We start from the raw sequence: 6,023 nt of genomic DNA, 5'->3' as shown, positions 1-6,023 counted from the left end.
AGGGCGTGTGGGCCCGAGACCTGAGTTTGTGCCGAGTTCAACTATGTTTACTCCAGTAGAGCCCAGGGTGCTTTTTGAGACTAGACCTTTGTCTGTCTCTTGTTACTACCATACGTACAGCTTTGTTATTCTGTTTAAAAACAACAAATAATTGTATTATTAGTATTTAAAAAAAATTATTCTATTCTAAAGGTGCCACTGTGCAGAGAACGACAAACTCTGTCACATATTATAGTATTTAATGTATTAACTTGGGAGAGGGGAGGGTGGTGGACAAAAGGAGTTTTGAAGCTGGGGGGGTGGGTGAGTCATAGTCTTTGTAATATTCTAATATTCTAGATTAATTTTTCTACTTTGGTGTGGTTATTTTTGGGGGGGTTGTGCTGTTTGGATCACAACTGAAGCCACTGACAGGACAGAGAAACAGAGGGAACGGTGCAAAGGCTTAGGCGATAACTTCACTTCACTGGTGTCAGCAAGACACGGTGCACACTTCAAAGAAAGGTTACTATACTACTGAGGACATATCGACCATATTCATTAACCCGTGACCCCAACAGAAGGCACTGCAGGCTGGTGCAGAAAATAGTGCCGTCAAATGTGAGATGAAAAGTATTGTACTTAGAGGCTGATTCTGCATGAATTCCATTAAAAAGGAAGAGTGGCTTTAAAAAAAGAAACAGAAGAAGAAGAAGTGGCAGACTGGTGTTTTACAGTTTTAAATAAAACCCATTTTATTATTAAGATGTTACTCTTTTAAAACAAGAATTTTTTCAGAGGTCAGAGGTCGTAGCCGAGCCTCTGTTACGAACAGTGTTGGCTCAGAAATGTCTGTATTTAGAGAGAAATCACCAGAATGTTGCAGGATTGAAGTGCACTCCACTTGGTCTAAATTATATCGCCCCCTGCAGGGAAGGATGAGGGCTACATGGTCCGCATTTATTTAATCATAAATTGAAAGAGCAATTTTCTAAAGACGATATATTTAAGAGCAGAAACCGACTGCTCCATTAGTCGCTGCCTATTTGACAGAGTTGTTTTGCTCTTTTCCCTCATTATGGTCGATATCAGGCCTTACAAGTATAGAAACCTAAAAACAACAGTACGCTTCAACATCAAGGTTGTAAACACACACACACACACACACACACACACAGTTGTGGCATTTTTACCTGGAGAGAAGTTAAGAAAAATACTGTGTAGTTTAAGGAAAGTCTGAGTGTTGGGGAGGGTGGGGGTGTGGGCNAATATACTGTGACTGTTGCTGATGATTCACTCCAAATGGAACTTCAAGCACACTGAGCCTGCTGATCTCACACTGAGGACCACAACTGGTTGGGAAATGCTGAAACACAGGACATGATGTGAGACACACACATTCTACGTACAGTAGGACGTCCAAAACACACAACCACAACCACACACACACACACACACACACATGCATACGAGACAAACAAGTGTGTGTGTGTGAGGAGGATTGACGAGTGAAGTCATGTGCCTGCATGTTTGCGTTTGTGTGTGTGTGTGTGTGTGTGTGTGTGCTCTTAGCCTTTTCTCACCCATACACCCAGTGCCTGCCTGTCCTGCCTTCAGACAGCACACAGATCAGCCATGGGGCCCCGGGTGTTCCTTACTCCGGATTCCCACAACCCTTACCTGTTGTGCTGGGATCAGTTTTCCTAAGACCAGATTACTCCTCAGCAGCCGCAGCCATACAAGTTCAAAGGACTGTTTCTCATTCCCAGTGTTCGGCTCACGCAGCTGTTATGGTCGGACTTGTTTTTTGACCTTGTTGTCTCTGTCTGGAAGGCTGATTTAGGATCAGCAGAGGGGGCTCAGCAGAAAGACAATAATCCATTGTGTCCCTAATGACAGCTGGTCCTGAATCAGTGCAGTCTGCTGTAGATCGAAGGTTCTCCTCTTTTATTATCTAACTAAATCAGATGGCAGTTCCTGTGTCAGTTGGAGCCAGGGTCGTCTCTGCCGAGTTATAAGTAAGAGTTGAAGTTTGCTGTTAAAGTTGGATAATATCACAATATTTTCTGAGCAGATTCAATTTTGAAGTATATTAAAAAAGAAAACCCTTTTCCCGAACAGAAGAAATGACAGCCAACTTTTATCTTTCTTGTGGATAAAGTGCAATATGTGCCAACATTTAATCATTAAGACATTTTCTTGTATTTTCTATATATTGAATTGTCAGCAGGTGAACAAGTATATATTCAGCGACTCTAAAATACAGCGTTTTCTGCTTAAATAATTAAGTATAAGAGTCATCAAACATAATGTTGCCTACACTACCAGGCTGGTTATATTATTGCCCACATTGCCTCTTACAGCAATACCTTACCTTAAGCTTAAGAGGCCTTCATCTGGCAACTAGTTGAACCCAAGTCTGCCCTCTAGACCGATGATACCAGTGATACCAGTTGTATCTTTCTAGTTCGTCCAAGGAAAAATGCTGAAATACTTGTGTTGGGAATTCCAGTATTAAACCAAGGTTTAAATGATAATGTTGTTAATGATGTAGTCATGCGCTAAAACATGTAAATTGTTCTTTGTTTTCTACAGAAGGCTTGTGTAATCTGTAAACGAGAGTGCAGTAAAAGCAACACAGGGCGAACATAAATGTCTGTGTGAGAACTTCTAGGTCAGATGAAAGTCAGCAGTGTTGCATCATCACCAGGAGCGGCCCAAATCCACGAGCTGTCTGGGTTAGCTTTACTGGCTGCTGGGCCACATTGTCACGGTGCCGCAGGTAGGAGAGAATACATTGACTTTGGTTATAAGTGACCGAGTTAGACAAAGAGCCAGACGTGTTCTGTTATTTTAAAAATGTTACAGGCGCGGCAGTGGCCTTAGGAATACCCAACTGTTACTGTTTTTTTTTTTTCCAGAGAGAGTTGTTTCTGTTTGATGTGTTTATTTAGACAGAGATTAGGAGAATACGTTGTAACCAGCTGTGACTTGAAGGCTGACAGCGGCAGCTGGAACCTGGAGTGACATCGATGAGAGTCCAACGACGGCTGACGATGTTCAAAAAGGCTGAGGACGACGGTGTGATTTTATCGGACAGCTTTTTATTCTCGCTCCATTCCTCTGAGCCCTGACCCTGTGACCCCTTACTTCACCACAAACACGCACACACACACACACGCACACACATGCATGCAGACACATGGTGACGCACACACTGTACGACCCACCCACAGCACACACACACACACACACACACACCACTACAACCAACAGATAGCTGCCAGCCAGTCTCACTGTATACTTTATAATGTAAACCTCCAACAAACAGCGGTCTGACGTGAACACAGGCTGTGGATAAAAGCACACTTTTACTTATATGATATAAATATGATTACCTATATCTAGAGAAGGAATATTATATACAGTATAATAAATAGAAAATAAAGAGTCACCTTTTCAAAGTGTCTGCGGTGTGTTTATTTGGTACCCAAATGTGTGTGTGTGGACATTATTTCTTATCTTTTGCTCTTATTTACACACACACACACACACACACACTTTCTTACCCACACATAGACATATAGTCTAATCCAACTACCATGAAAATCTTCAACTGCAGAAACCCATCATAGTCACTGGGGACCTGTGAAGTATCCTCAGTTGGACGGTGTGTCCCCAAAACAAAAAATGTCCAAATAAATATACTAGCTATACCACACACACACATACACACACACACACTATGATAACAGAGTTTGGTGGTCCAACAAATGAACACTATCTAATCTTTATCTCAAACCTAATAAGACACAAATATAAACCCTGGACAGCAGTGATGAGAAAACGTTCACAAATGGTCGACACACATACACACACACACACACACAGATACATACAAGATGTGTATCAGCCGTGCTGTGTCAACCGTTCTGAATCAGCCGTCTGAAGGATAACATCTTCTCTTATCTCCACAGCCACCACGCAGATGTCTGAATGATGGAGAGGAGAAGGGCGGGGGGTAAATGAGAGTAAAGTTCTGTGAAGGAGAGAGAAAAGGACACGGAGCCATGAAAAGACCGGGTGTGTGTGACGGTGTGTGTTAGCCCGCACGCATCTGTGTGTGTGTGTGTGAGGGAGAGAGAGAGAGAAGAATGAGTGTCATTTTCTTTGAGTTTATGCCCAAAGTTATCAATGTCACTCCGGTGGTCTCCAGAGGTCACAGGACACAAGAATCCATTTTTGTTTTGTTTTTTACACATTGATGAGCGACACCAGCTCAACCTCCACGATACAATCTATAACCTTTGATGGTTTTTTTGTTGAGTAAATGTCTAACTTTAGACGCAGGTCATCAAGATGGTTCTATCGTATGACCTCTCATGCTGCTTCCGTTCTAGTTGACTGCTGGAAAAGTTCTAGTATTTATCCTCGCAGTGACTGGATACCTGCACCGCCTCAATACGGATGATTCATCTCACAATTGCCTGTTTGAATATTTATAACTGTGATGTCACCGATGGAGCTTCACTGTCGTCACACAGATTAAAGTGAATGAGTGGATTAGGTGTAGGCTCCACTTGCCTCACTGGTATTAGCAACTCTTCTGATTTGATACCGTTTCCTCTGCTGTGCACAGATAAAATCACTATTGTGCACATTTTTTAGAGAGAGAACAAATCTGGCTATACTTGACGTATTTTCTTCTCTGTGTGATCTTTCTGAACATTTTCCTCTGACGCATTTTCCACCTCCTGCAGAGCAGTATTATAGAGCTTCACTGGCCCAATAACAAAACAATGTTTTTATGATAATAACACAAACAGTCATGGAGGCTATTGAAGCAGGATATTTGGGCTCTGCTATGACATCAGACATTTTCATAGGGCTTCAAGTAGAAGAAATGTCTTAAACTCAAGCAGAAAAGGGAAATATTAACGACACATATTTGAAATGATGCTTTTATCACGTCTAAAAACAAGAACAACTCAAATTAAGAAGGACAAATCAAAGGGATCTGGCAACCCTGGAAACTCATGTGTCATTCAGATTTAAACAATGCAAATTAAAAATAATAATCATCATGTTACTGATGTGTCATTCAGAAACAAATGTTTGCATTAAACAATGCAAATTAAAAATAATAATAATCTGGGATTTATCTGACTCATTCTACAAAACAACCCACTGAAACATGCTCTTTATTTACCACATCGTGACTGGACTCATATAAACAACTGGATACAGAAATAGTAGAGCTGTAAAAGGTAAATTCCGTGTCAACTGAATGTGTCTGCATTGTCATCCTCTGCTATCAATCTACAATCGGAGCATTATTACAGTTATTTGATCTTTACAGAACACTGCTTTAGTTTATAGGATAATTTAGCTACAAAACAGTTTTGTGGCCACATAAACGGTTTTTTGTCACTCCCTAGTGGAAAATTAAGGCTATGCACGTTCAGATCTGCGGTCAGATGTTGGCAGTCGCAAACAGGTTGGTGACATTTGCATTTCCTTCTCTTCGTTGAAAACCATAAACTAAGGCTTTGTGTTCCAGCCTTAAAAACAATTAAAAAAACAAAAATAAAATAAACGAATTGTGATTAACGTGATTAATCAAACAACAAAAGACGAAGACAAGTTGAAATCGTATACTTCGGTATCTTTATTTATTTAAAATTAACACAATTAAAAATGTAACGGTTGATAAGAATTTGTCTCCTGAGTCCCAACAGGTGCAGGCGCAACGTGTGTTGCCTTCAAAAAACTGGAATTTACATCTTTATACTAGAAAACCGGTAAAAAGGTTTTGCATTGCGTTATATTTACCTAAGTTCTCGGGTGTAGTTTTAAATTAGTCAACTATTTGGTATATGTAGAAATAAATGTAAAGACGCTATTCCCAAATAGAAGATAAATTCACAGTATATTTACAGGATTAGATATCGATGTGTTTACTGCCATCTGCTGGTACCATTTCCCCCCCAATCAACATTTGCCACACTGAATCTTCCCAGTGTTTGCTATAGGAAATAGGAAAT

Source organism: Cynoglossus semilaevis, chromosome 17 (genome assembly GCF_000523025.1).
Source record: "Cynoglossus semilaevis isolate Cse_v1.0 chromosome 17, Cse_v1.0, whole genome shotgun sequence".
Classification (NCBI taxonomy): Eukaryota; Metazoa; Chordata; class Actinopteri; order Pleuronectiformes; family Cynoglossidae; genus Cynoglossus; species Cynoglossus semilaevis.
This window is presented reverse-complemented; position numbering follows the sequence as displayed.